The sequence below is a fragment of the Somniosus microcephalus genome, chromosome 10 (assembly GCF_052327205.1).
Source record: "Somniosus microcephalus isolate GS21.2 chromosome 10, FLI_Smic_1.0, whole genome shotgun sequence".
NCBI classification, from domain to species: domain Eukaryota; kingdom Metazoa; phylum Chordata; class Chondrichthyes; order Squaliformes; family Somniosidae; genus Somniosus; species Somniosus microcephalus.
In genome coordinates this window covers 98,190,818-98,204,217 of record NC_140996.1, presented here as the reverse complement: position 1 = coordinate 98,204,217, position 13,400 = coordinate 98,190,818, and positions in this window count along the sequence as shown.

Sequence of the window (13,400 nt, the reverse complement as noted above, 5' to 3'; positions counted from 1 at the left end):
TTTTCTCGGTACTATATACATCAACTGAAATAATCATTTATAAGTTCAGTCTTTGAGGAGGCTTCCTAATCCTGACTGGATAGCGCCTTTCTCGAGTATCCTGTTCTTGTGGTGGAGTCAATTCTGGCTCATTGTCATTGGTTGGTTCGTCAGCTTCCAATACCACTGCTTCTGAGGTAGACGCAATCTGTACTTCGGGCTCATTACCAGGTGCACATGGTCGTGGTATAGGTTTGGCTTGTTCCTGTGACTCTAGAATCTGGTCAGCATGGCGTCTCACGATGCTCTCTCCAACGTCCACTGTGTACATTAGTGGTCCCTGCTGTGTGCATATCGTTCCTGGCTGCCATTTTTCTGTTCGGTAGTCGCGGGCCAAGACTGGTTGACCTATCTTGAAGCTCCTGGTTGGCTTCTCGTTGATGTGCTGTAATTGCTTATCCTCAACATCTCGTCTTATGTTTGGTTTGAGCAAATCCAGGCGACATCTTAGCCTTCGGTTGAAGAACACTATGGCTGGAGCTTGGTTGGTGACTGCATGTGTCACATTCCGGTAAGCAAACAAGAAATTATCTACCTTGTGTTGTAGTGGTATGTCGTCGTTATACATCGCCTTTATTGCCTTTTTAAAGGTCTGAACAAACCTTTCAGCCAATCCATTTGTGGCTGGATGATATGGGGCAGATGTGTAATGTTTCACCCCATTATTCCTCAGAAACCTCCGGAAATCCTCGGACACAAACTGTGGTCCATTGTCGGAGCAAATCTGTTCTGGCAAGCCATTCCTGGCGAAGATGGTCCGTAGGACTGCAATAGTTTTCTCCGTGGTGGTGGAGGACATTTTGATGACCTCTGGCCATTTCGAATGGGCGTCCACGGCGATTAGAAACATTGAGTCCATAAATGGACCAGCAAAATCAATGTGTACCCGTTGCCATGGAGATGAGGGCCACTCCCATGGGTGTAGAGGGGCCTGTGGTGGTGCATTTTGTACTTTCTGGCATCCTGAGCAGCTCTTGGTCAGGTCCTCGATTTGTTTATCGATTCCCGGCCACCACACATAAGCCCTGGCTAGGCTTTTCCTTTTTACCCCTCCCAGATGACCTTCATGAAGCTCATTGAGCACTCTGTCTCTCAACTTGGGTGGAATTACCACTCGGGATCCACACATCAGTGAGTCAGGAGCAGCCCGACTAGAGCGGGCCTGTGTGGGAACACAGCATCGGCGGCAGTTCAAACCAGCGGCAGTGAGTCAGGAGCAGCCCGACTAGAGCGGGCCTGTGTGGGAACACAGCATCGGCGGCAGTTCAAACCGGCGGCAGTGAGTCAGGAGCAGCCTGACTAGAGCGGGCCTGTGTGGGAACACAGCATCGGCGGCAGTTCAAACCGGTGGCAGTGAGTCAGGAGCAGCCCGACTAGAGCGGGCCTGTGTGGGAACACAGCATCGGCGGCAGTTACACCGGCGGCAGTGAGTCAGGAGCAGCCCGACTAGAGCGGGCCTGTGTGGGAACACAGCATCGGCGGCAGTTACACCGGCGGCAGTGAGTCAGGAGCAGCCCGACTAGAGCGGGCCTGTGTGGGAACACAGCATCGGCGGCAGTTACACCGGCGGCAGTGAGTCAGGAGCAACCCGACTAGAGCGGGCCTGTGTGAGAACACAGCATCGGCGGCAGTTACACCGGCGGCAGTGAGTCAGGAGCAGCATACCAATTCAACAGCAGGGGAGAGAGGTAAAAAGTAATCAAAGTGTGACGTCACCAGGAAGCAGGTAAGTGATTGATTGTTGAGTATTTGGTTGGTGAGTATTTCTCCTTTTTTTAAACTTTAACTCTGGTTTATAGTTTCTAAGGTCTCTCTGGTGTAGCAGGGACTGTTGGTAAACCAGTTAACTGTAGTGTAATTAGTGGGATTGATTGATTTAATTTAAATTCAATTAATTAAAGGGTAAGTCGTGGCAGGACAGCCGGGCCCCGTGATATGCTCCTCCTGCGATATGTGGGAACTCAGGGACACTTCCTGTGTCCCTGACAACTACATGTGCAGGAAGTGCATCCAGCTGCAGCTACTGACAGACCGCATTGCGGCGCTGGAGCTGCGATTGGACACATACTGGAGCGGTCACGATGCTCAGGACAACATGAATAGCACATTTACGGAGTTGGACACACCGCAGGTAGAGTTTGGACAGGAAGAAAGGGAACGGGTGACCAACAGGCAGAGTACAAGGCGCAGGCAGGTAGTGCAGGGGTCCCCTGTGGCCATCCCCCTCTCCAACAGATACACCACTTTGAGTACTGTTGGGGGGGATGGCTTATCAGAGGAAGGCAGCAGCAGCCAACTTCCTGGCACCAGGGGTGGCTCTGCTGCACAGAATGGGAGGAAAAAGAGGGGTAGAGCTATAGTAATAGGGGATTCAATTGTAAGGGGAATAGATAGGCGTTTCTGTGGCTGCAAACGAGACTCCAGGATGGTGTGTTGCCTCCCTGGTGCAAGGGTCAAGGATGTCTCCGAGCGACTCCAGAACATCTTGGAAGGGGAGGGTGAACAGCCAGTTGTCGTGGTGCATATAGGCACCAACGATATAGGTAAAAAGCGGGATGAGGTCCTAAAAGCGGAGTATAGGGAGTTAGGAGATAAATTAAAAAACAGGACCTCAAAGGTAGTAATCTCAGGATTGCTACCAGTGCCACATGCTAGTCAGAGTAGAAATAGAAGGATACTTCAGATGAATACGTGGCTAGAGGAATGGTGCCAGGGGAGGGATTCAAGTTCCTGGGACATTGGAACCGGTTCTGGGGGAGGTGGGACCAGTTCAAACATAACGGTTTGCACCTGGGCAGGGCTGGAACCAATGTCCTGGGGGGAGTGTTTGCTAGTGCTGTGGGGGAGGGTTTAAACTAAAATGGCAGGGGGTTGGGAACCTGAGCAGGGAGACAGAGGAAAGGGAAACAAGGATAAAAGCAAAAGATAGGAAGGAGAAAAACAAAAGTGGCAGTCAGAGAAGTCAACGGTTTAAATCAAACATAGCCACAGTAAATAATAATTCTAATAGGTCTAAGAGCGTTAAAAAAACAAGCCTGAAGGCTTTGTGTCTTAATGCGAGGAGCATTTGTAATAAGGTGGATGAATTGGCTGCGCAAATAGAAGTAAACAAATACAATTTGGTTGGGATTACGGAAACGTGGCTCAAGGAAGGCCAGGACTGGGAACTCAACATCCAGGGGTATTCGATAGTCAGGAAAGATAGGCAAAAAGGAAAGGGAGGTGGGGTAGCATTACTGGTTAAAGAAGGGATTAACACAATTGTAATGAAGGATATTAGCTCTGATGAGGTGGAATCTGTATGGGTAGAATTGAGAAATACTAAGGGGAAGAAAACGTTTGTGGGAGTGGTTTATAGACCTCCAAACAGTAAGGCGGAGGTTGGGGATGGCATTAAAAGAGAAATTAAAGAAGCGTGCAATAAGGGCACAGAAGTCATCATGGGTGACTTTAATCTACATATAGATTGGGCCAACCAAATGAGTAACAATACTGTGGAGGAGGAATTCCTGGAGTGTTTACGGGATGGTTTCCTGGACCAATATGTCGAGGAACCAACCAGAGATCAGGCCATCTTAGACTGGGTATTATGTAACGAGAAAGGATTAATTAGCAATCTTGTTGTAAGAGGCCCCTTGGGTCGGAGCGATCATAATATGATCGAATTCTTCATTAAGATGGAGAATGAAGTAGTTGACTCGGAGACTCGGGTCCTCAATTTAAAAAAAGGAAACTATGATGGTCTGAGGAGCGAGTTGGGTAGGATTGATTGGGGAATGGCACTCAAAGGGTTGATGGTGGATAGGCAATGGCAAACATTCAAAGACCGAATGGATGAACTACAGAATTTGTTTATCCCAGTTTGGCATAAAAATAAAACAAAAAAGGTGACCCAACCGTGGCTAACAAGGGAAATTAGGGATAGCATAAGGTCCAAGGAGAGGGCATATAAATTGGCCAGAAAAAGCAATAATCCTGAGGATTGGGAGTAGTTTAGGATTCAACAAAGGAGGACAAAGGGATTAATTAAGAAAGGGAAAATAGAATATGAAAGTAAGCTTGCAGAGAACATAAAAACTGACTGTAAAAGCTTTTATAGATATGTGAAGAGAAAAAGATTGGTGAAGTCAAGCGTAGGTCCCTTGCAGTCAGAATTGGGGGAATTTATAATGGGGAACAAAGAAATGGCAGACCAACTAAATACATATTTTGGTTCTGTCTTCACAAAGGAGGACACAAATAACCTCCCAGAAATGCGGGGGAACATAGGGTCTGATGAAAGGGTGGAACTGAAAGAAATCAGTATTTGTAGGGAAATGGTGTTAGGAAAATTGATGGGACTGAATGCCAATAAATCCCCACGGCCTGATAATCTACATCCCAGGGTACTTAAGGAAGTGGCCCTAGAAATAGTAGATGCATTGCTGGTCATCTTCCAGAACTCGATAGACTCTGGAACGGTACCCATGGATTGGCGGGTAGCTAATGTTACCCCACTATTCAAAAAAGTTGGTAGAGAAAAGGCGGGGAATTATAGACCGGTAAGCTTGACATCGGTAGTGGGGAAAATGCTAGAGTCCATTATAAAAGACGTAATAGCAGAGCACTTGGAAAGCAGTGACTGGATCGGACAAAGTCAACATGGATTTACAAAAGGTAAATCATGCTTGACTAATCTACTGGAATTTTTTGAGGATGTAACTGGTAAAATAGATAAGGGAGAACCAGTGGATGTGGTGTATTTGGACTTTCAGAAGGCTTTCGATAAGGTCCCGCATAAGAGATTAGCGTGCAAAATTAAGGCACATGGGATTGGGGGCACGGTATTGACTTGGATAGAGAACTGGTTGGCGGACAGAAAGCAAAGAGTTGGAATAAACGGGTCGTTTTCCGAGTGGCAGGCAGTGACTAGTGGGGTACCGCAAGGATCAGTCCTAGGACCCCAGCTGTTCACAATATATATTAATGATCTGGACAAGGGAATTGGATGTAATATCTCCAAATTTGCAGACGACACAAAGCTGGGGGGGAGGGTATGCTGTGAGGAGGATGTCGTGAAGCTCCAGCACGATTTGGACAGGTTGGGTGATTGGGCAGAAACATGGCAAATGCACTATAATGTGGATAAATGTGAGGTTATCCACTTTGGTGGCAAAAACAGGAAGGCAGATTATTATTTGAATGGTAATAGATTGGGAGAAGGGGAAGTGCAAAGAGACCTGGGTGTTCTTGTACACCAGTCGCTGAAGGTAAGCATGCAGGTGCAGCAGGCGGTTAAGAAGGCAAATGGTATGTTGGCCTTCGTAGCAAGAGGGTTCGAGTACAAGAACAAGGATGTCTTGCTGCAGTTCTACAGGGCCTTGGTGAGACCACACCTTGAGTATTGTGTGCAGTTTTGGTTGCCTTACTTGAGGAAGGACGTTCTTGCCATGGAAGGAGTGCAGCGAAGATTCACCAGGCTGATACCTGGGATGGCAGGAATGACGTATGAGGAGAGATTGTGTCGATTGGGCTTATACTCACTGGAGTTTAGAAGATTGAGAGGGGATCTCATCGAAACCTATAAAATTCTGTCAGGCCTGGACAGACTAGATGCAGGAAGGATGTTTCTGATGGCCGGGGAGTCCAGAACCCGGGGTCATAGTCTAAGGATAAGGGGTAAACCATTTAGGACAGAAATGAGGAGGAATTTCTTCACCCAGAGAGTGGTGAACCTGTGGAATTCTCTGCCACAGAAGGCGGTGGAGGCCAGTTCATTAAGTATATTCAAGAAAGAGTTGGATATATTTCTTAAGGCTAAAGGGATCAAGGGCTATGGGGAGAAGGCAGGGACCGTGTACTGAATTTGGATGATCAGCCATGATCTCATTGAATGGAGGAGCAGGCTCGAAGGGCCATATGGCCTACTCCTGCTCCTATCTTCTATGTATCTATGTAAGATCCCCCGGCACATTGACAGCTGTTCTCTCCTTGGCGAGAATGCTGGCAACAGTGAGTCGCCATGAGCTGGCCATCCCTTCACCGTCAAATCATAGACCCGAGAGAGTGTCGGGTCATTTCGGGTTTCCTTCTCTATACTTGAGTTTGTAATGGGCAGACATTTGGCTATGGTCGCATAGAATATCTCAACAGGGTCCACTGCAGGTGCTTCCTCTACTGTAGGCAACGGTAGGTGCGACAGCCCATCAGCGTTTCCATGCTGCTTCATACCCTTGTATTCTATGTCGTACTGATGTGCCCCTAGAAAATGTGACTATCTTTGCAGCCGTTGCGCCGTCATCACCGGAACGCCCTTCTTTGGGTTAAAAATGGAGACCAGGGGCTGATGATCAGTCAGTAGGGTGAATTTCTGCCCGTGCAGATAGTGATTGAACTTCTTCACCCCCCACACCAGGCTGAGGGCCTCCCTGTCAATCTGGGCGTAATTATGCTCGGCTGAGGTTAACGAGCGCGACGCAAAGGCTATTGGCCTCTCTGAACCGTCAAGGAATTTGTGTGACAGCACCGCTCCAATGCCGTAGGGAGAGGCATCACATGCCAACCGAATCGGTAGTGTTGGGTTGTAGTGGGCCAATACTTCTTTTGAAGTGATTAGGCATTTACATTTCTGAAAGGCACGCTTACACTCATCACTCCATTTCCATGTTACTCCAGTTTGCAGCAGGGCATTCAGTGGGTGCAGAGTTGTAGATAAATTTGGCAAGAACTTATGGTAGTAGTTCACCAGCCCGAGAAACGACCTCAGTTGCGACACATTTTCCGGTGCTGGAGCCTTGACTACAGCCTTAATCTTGTCTGGCGACTTGTGCAACCCTTCCTCATTAATCATGTGGCCACAATACAAGATTTGTCTCCTGAAGAACTCGCATTTGGGGCGGTTGGCTCGTAGCCCATATTCCTGCAATCTAGTGAACACCTGCACCAGGTTGGCAAGGTGTTCACTGTCATTTTCGCCCGTCACCAGGATGTCATCCAAATAACACTGGGTCCCTGGGATCCCTTGCAGGACTTGTTCCATTGCCCTCTGCCAAATAGCCGGGGCTGATGCTACCCCGAATACCAGTCGATTGTACTGGTAAAGGCCTTTGTGAGTGTTTATCGTGAGGTATTTCCTAGATGCTTCTTCCACCTCCATTTGTAGATACGCTTGGGCCAGATCAATCTTCGTAAAGCGTTTCCCTCCAGATAGTGAGGCGAAAATATCTTCTATCCGTGGAAGTGGATATTGTACTGTGTGCAGGACTGGGTTCACAGTTACCTTGAGGTCCCCACAGATGCGAACCTTCTTCGGCTCCCCAGGCGTGCTGCTCAATGATTTCTTCGTTACAGGAATGATTGTTGTGGCCCACTCGCTCCAATCCACCTTGGACAGCACACCCGAACATTCCAGACTCTCCAGTTCTGCTTCGACGGCTGGGCGGATCGCGTACGGCACCGGTCTGGCCTTAAAAAATGTTGGGGTTGCGTTATCTTTGATTTTTATCATTGCCTTTACTCCTTTTAGAGTCCCAAGTCCTTGTTGGAACACCTCTTTCGCGTCAATTAGAATTTGTGACAGACGTCCAGGTGCGACGTCATCATCCTTTTCGTCAGTCACAGTTAGCGCCTGAAAGGAATGCCAATCCAATTGTATATTTTGGATCCATTCACGTCCCAATAATGGTGGTCCTCCATCTTGTAGCATATATAGATACAGTTTCTGGCCTAGAAGTTCATTGACGCCACTTTTGGGGCGCTAAAGTGGGGCGTCCGCTAAAGTTAGCGTCCGCCTCCAAATCTAGGCCACTTCTCCGATATTCATTAGCTTCGCCCTACTAGTTCGGGCGATCGCTAAAACCGCTGTTGGACGCCTTCTTTGGGCGCTAAGCCGGAGACGGTGATCGATAGTGCCTAGGCCGGGCGCAGCGCAGGTGCGGCCATCTCGTGACTGACAGCAGACACCCTGGCGCCGGCCAGCTCTTAAGGGGGAAGGGTCGACTGTGTCTGCTGCCACGCCCTGGATAGTGGAGCCCTCCAGCTAGACCTGAACACTGCTGCTGGACCCAAATAGCACCTGAAGACATGGAGAAGGCCCGTGAACGTGCGCAGCGCTTCTCAGAGCGTGATCTGAGTGTGCTGCTTGCTGCTGTGGAGAAGAGGCGCCATGTTTTGTACCCGGACAATGGCAAGAAGGCGACGGTCCGCGTCTACAGGAGAGCCTGGAGGCATGTCGCCAGCAAGCTGTCAGCCAACAGCGACGTCCCCAGGACCGGTGCCCAATGCCGCAAAAAGATAAATGACCTCACACGCATTGTCAGGGTGAGTACCCTTTCCAATGACCTCCTCATCCTTGCATCTGCACCTCACATTATGGGCAAAGGGACCTGAAAGCTCTAATGGCCAGCCTTCATCCAGCAGCTATGGCACAGGCATGAGCATCAATTGCACATTCTGCGCTGAACACACTGGCCAAGCTATTCCACCATGGGAGGCAGTGCACAGCAGATCATGGCGACACACTGGCCAGGCTATTCCACCATGGGAGGCAGTGCACAGCAGATCATGGCGACACACTGGCCAGGCTATTCCACCATGGGAGGCAGTGCACAGCAGATCATGGTGACACACTGGCCAGGCTATTCCACCATGGGAGGCAGTGCACACCAGATCATGGCGACACACTGTACTTAGAGGCCGTCCTTTCTCTTGCAGGCCAAGCTGGCGAATAATCGCAGGAGCCGGACTGTGACCGGGGGAGGACGACCCCATTTCCAGCCACTCACTGACCTGCAACATCGCGTGGAGCGCCTCATGGGTCGCCGGGTGATTGGGCCCGTTGCATGTGGAGACGCCGACCCTGTTCTGGGAAGCAATGGTAAGGACATCACCTTTTGCACCTCTCTCGTCCCACTTGCGCATCAGATCTACATCCTTTGCCACTGTCCGACCAATGCGCTGAATGCCACCACTCATGCATCCCGCACTGACGCCCTCTCCTCACTCTAAAGCTACTCTTGTGCCTTCCTGCTTTCAGATGGTCAAGAGGAGGCCCCTCAACTTGCCAGTGACAGACCCTCCGAGGAGGAGCAGGAGGAGGAGCAAGAGGAAGGCGGCCCATCAGGGGAACCCTCAGCCGCGGCCACCCAGGCCAATGTAGGGGACACGTCTTCCCTGGAGGGCAGCGTGGCGGAAGTGTCGAAGGGGAGGGGAGCACCTGGGACCTGCGTGTTGCAGAAAAGCGGGAGGGGGGTGGAAGCTCGGCTGTCTTCTCCCCAGAGGGGGGATGCGTCGGAGGGGAGTCCAATTGCTGGGCCCAGCGGCCTCCAGCAACGTAGGAAGGGTCGGCCAGCTCGGCGGCCTTCTCCCCAGAGGGAGAGTCCGGCCTCCAGTCAGGAGATGCTCTTCGCCAAGGAGATGGAAGGCCTCGAAGACTTGTCCGCGGACTCGGAGCGCCGGCACACGGAGCTCATGGCGGTAGTGTCACGGTTGCCTGAGTCCATCGATTCCCTCTCTCGGAGTGTGGCCGAGTTCGGGCCCTTCGAGGCCACCAGTCGGGCGGAATACCGGGCAGATCTTGCAGCGACTGGCCAGGTGATTAGTGGTGCCGTCCAGTCACTGGCTGCTCTGCTGCGGGCAGTGAACAGGTCCACACGGGCACTCACTGCTGCCACACTCGCTGTGTCAGCCAGGCATCGCCAGGGCACCCGGCGCGCTGCAGCAGCACATCGGTCTGTCCCTCGGCAGATTGGTGCGCATGCTGCAGTGCTGGCCCGGGCGAGTGCCAGTGTCTCAGGCGACCAGCGAGCGCCTGCCATCTGCCAGCTTGCCGCCATTCCTCCAGCCGCCACTGCCACTCCCCCAGTGGAGCTGCCAGGAGCTGCTGCAGCGACTGATGCTGGCCAGCCACAGCTGCAGCAATCAACAGCCGGCCGCTCGACGGCCAGACCTCGACTAGGCCGACCCCCAAGGGCATCTGCCGTCACGACATGTGCCCCTCAGGAGCCTGCCCCCAGCCTTGCAGCAGCCAATGGCCTTACTTTGAGGCGGAGCAGCAGGGCGGGCAGTGGCCAGCCAAAGTTGGCCAAGGCATCGCACTAGCGGGCCAAATATTCGAATGTGTGGCCATTTGTGTTTGTTTCTTGAGGCCGAGAATTGGATGTTAGTTTTTTGAAGGCCGATGATGTGATGTTTGTTTTGGACGAAGGCCGACAATGACGGCCATTTTAGTTGCCCTATTTTGTTAATCCTCCCCAGGTTGTGGGAGCGAATAATGAGTTTGAGTGTTTTTTGTGGGTTTCCTCTGTTTTTGGTTTTCATGTGGGAAGGGCCCAGAGTTTGTACAATAAAGCATTTTATTTATTCACATTGTCCATGTTTGATCTTTGAAGTGTTTGTTGCCTTAACCGGCTGCGGGCTTGCGGAGCGGCTGCAATCATGTTCTATCATTGGCGCAAGCCATTCCCTGACAGGGGGCCTAGAAGTGACGTTCAATAAGCCGACGACGGGCGGCCCTTGGACCTTGTGCGTCCCTCCTGGGCTGGTACTCCTCATCCTCGTTGTCCTCATGCTCCTCCTGCTCCTCCTCCTGAGGCGGTGGTCCAACGTGAGGTGGCAGTGCCTGAGTCTTGCGGATAGCCAGGTTGTGCAGCATGCAGCAAACGACGACGAATTGGGAGACTCGATCCTGCGAATACTGGAGGGCTCCCCCGGAGCGATCGAGACAGCGGAACCGTTGCTTGAGCACGCCGATTGTTTGTTCTATGAGGTTCCTCGTCGCTTGATGGCTCTCGTTGTATACCTCTTCAGCAGGGGTCGTGGGCGCGCGGAGCGGGGTCATGAGCCAGGTACACAAAGGATAACCTTTGTCCCCGATAAGCCATCCTCTTGGGGGAGGCTGTGCCTGGAACATGTCAGCCACAGTTGTCTGTCGCAGGATAAAGGCATCGTGGCTGCTGCCTGGAAAGCGGGCATTGACAGCTAGGATGCGCTGCCTGTGGTCACACACCAGCTGTACATTGAGGGAATGGTTGCCCTTCCAGTTGCGGTAATCCTCGGCATGCTCAAGAGGTGCCCGCAAAGCCACATGCGTGCAGTCAATGGCGCCCTGCACCATGGGGAAGCCCGCTATTCTTGCATACCCCAGTGCACGCTGCTGCTGCTTGTCCAGGGTCATGGGGAAGGAGATGAATTGATGTCTCCTTCTGAAAAGGGCTTCGGTCACCTGGCGGATGCAGCAATGCACGGTGAACTGGGAGATGTCAGCGATGTCCCCAGTAGCGGATTGGAAGGAGCCGGAGGCATAGAAGTTGAGAGCCACCGTCACCTTCACTGCCACCGACAGAGACGTCCTGCGCATCAGCTGTGGCTGCAGATCTCTCTGAAGCAGCCGACAGATGTCTGCAACCACCTCCTTTCGGAATCGCAGCCTCCTAACACACATCGCGGCAGACATGGTCAGATAGGAGGTCTGCTGGCGGTACACCCTGCATGGGTAAGGCCTCAGTTGGCGACGCCTGTTGCCCCCTCTGCGTCTAGCCAGGGCTGCCACTCTCTCACGGCGTCTGTAAGCCCTTCTGGCATAAGGCTGAAATTCAGCGTTGCCACCCAATGCAGCCCCCATTATATGCTGGCAAACACTGAGCTCTGAATGAAGGCTAAGATAATTGGTAAGCTCTGGCCTGAGCCAAAAATACCTGTCCAAGTGTTGGTCCAAACCAGTAAACTCTCCTCCTTGGTCTCTGTCCAAAAAACCGTTGCACAAGAGTGAATGCTGCAAAATGGCTGGCCTTTATACTGCTGGGTAAGTGCCCTTTAATTAGCGCTCCCCCCGGCCCGGCTGGCCTGTGTACCATTCCACTTCACAGTCGCTCGGGACGCCCGGCGCACAATGGGCCGGCGCGAGTGAAGTTCCGGTTTGGGGCGCACAAAGGGCGTTGCACTATTATATGACGTCATGATCGGCGCGCGCAGCAGGGCGCGCGCTAAGACTTTGCGCCGGCGCTAAATGTGTCCTGAAGTTGGGGAGAGGCGCAGATCGCGCTGCGCCCGGGCGATAAGCGCCTAGCGCTCGAGATCTACTCCCCCTAAGGCGCTAACGGCTGGCGCGCCCAACTGAATTTCTAGGCCTCTGTGTTCCCTTGCCGTTATATTTAACTGGTACCCTTATTTTTCCTCTGGGGTAGACTTTTTGCCCCGTGTATGTCTTCAATACAATGAACGTGTCCTTTAAGGGTGTGTGTGAGAATAGCCGCTCATAGTCTCGTCGATTCATGACAGTTATGGCTGATCCTGTATCCAATTCCATCTCTACTTGGGACACTGCTATCATGAGGGTGACCCAAATGGTTCGGTGATCCTCCTTTGCGATCACGTTGTGTAACTTTAGACAACTTAATCTCCTGCTCCCGGACTTGTTATCACTCTCCTGATCTTCCGAACTACTGTCTGTCATTTTTTTTACTTTCTTGTACTTTTCCTTAGTAGTTCTTGTAGTGTTGGTTTTCTTTCCCGACCTGCAGACTCTTGCTATATGTCCCATTTTCCCGCATTGCCTGCATACTTTGTCCTTAAACCAGCAGTCCTTCTGATCATGGGTTGTTCTGCCGCAGCGATAGCACTTTTCTGCTCCATACGCCATTTCGTTAGCGCTGTATTCTTGTGGTTTCTGTTGTATTTCCGCAGCTCCCCGTGCTGCTGCTTCATCGGATACTGCCACGCTGAAAGCCTGTTCTAGTGTCAGGTCCTTTTCCGAAAGTCGTCGTTTCTGGGTTCCTTCACTCTGGAGCCCACAGACAAACTTATCCCGTAAAGTGTCTGCCAGTCCTGCTCCGAACTGGCAGTGCTTTGATAACTTGCGTAGTTCCGTAAGATAGTCAGCATTGCTCTCATCTTTGTGCTGGTTTCTTTTATGGAACTTGAATCTTTCTGCTATCAGCAGCAGTGTAGGGATTAGGTGTTCCTGTAAGATATTAGCAATCTCCTCAAAACTTTTCTCCATTGGTTTAGCTGGGGTAATTAAATTCCGCAATAGGCCGTACGTTCTCGCGCCCATCAAATTTAATAATACCGATGCCTTCTTTCCATCGGCCACCTCATTTGCCTTGCAGTACACTTCAATTCTTTCCACATACGTGGTCCAGTCTTCTACCTCATTGTCGAAAGCAGTGATACTGCCACTTTTCGGCATCTTGGGTGATTTAAAATGGCACCTCCCGCGCTTTTTCTTCTTCCCCAATGGAATAAAATGGCGCCTCCCGCGCTTTTCCTTCTTCCCCAATGGAATAAAATGGCGCCTCCCGCGCTTTTCCTTCTTCCCCTTGCTGCCACGCTGCTCCTAGCATTCTACAGGGTAATGGCAGCGACCCGCGGCTTCAGCGCGTCTC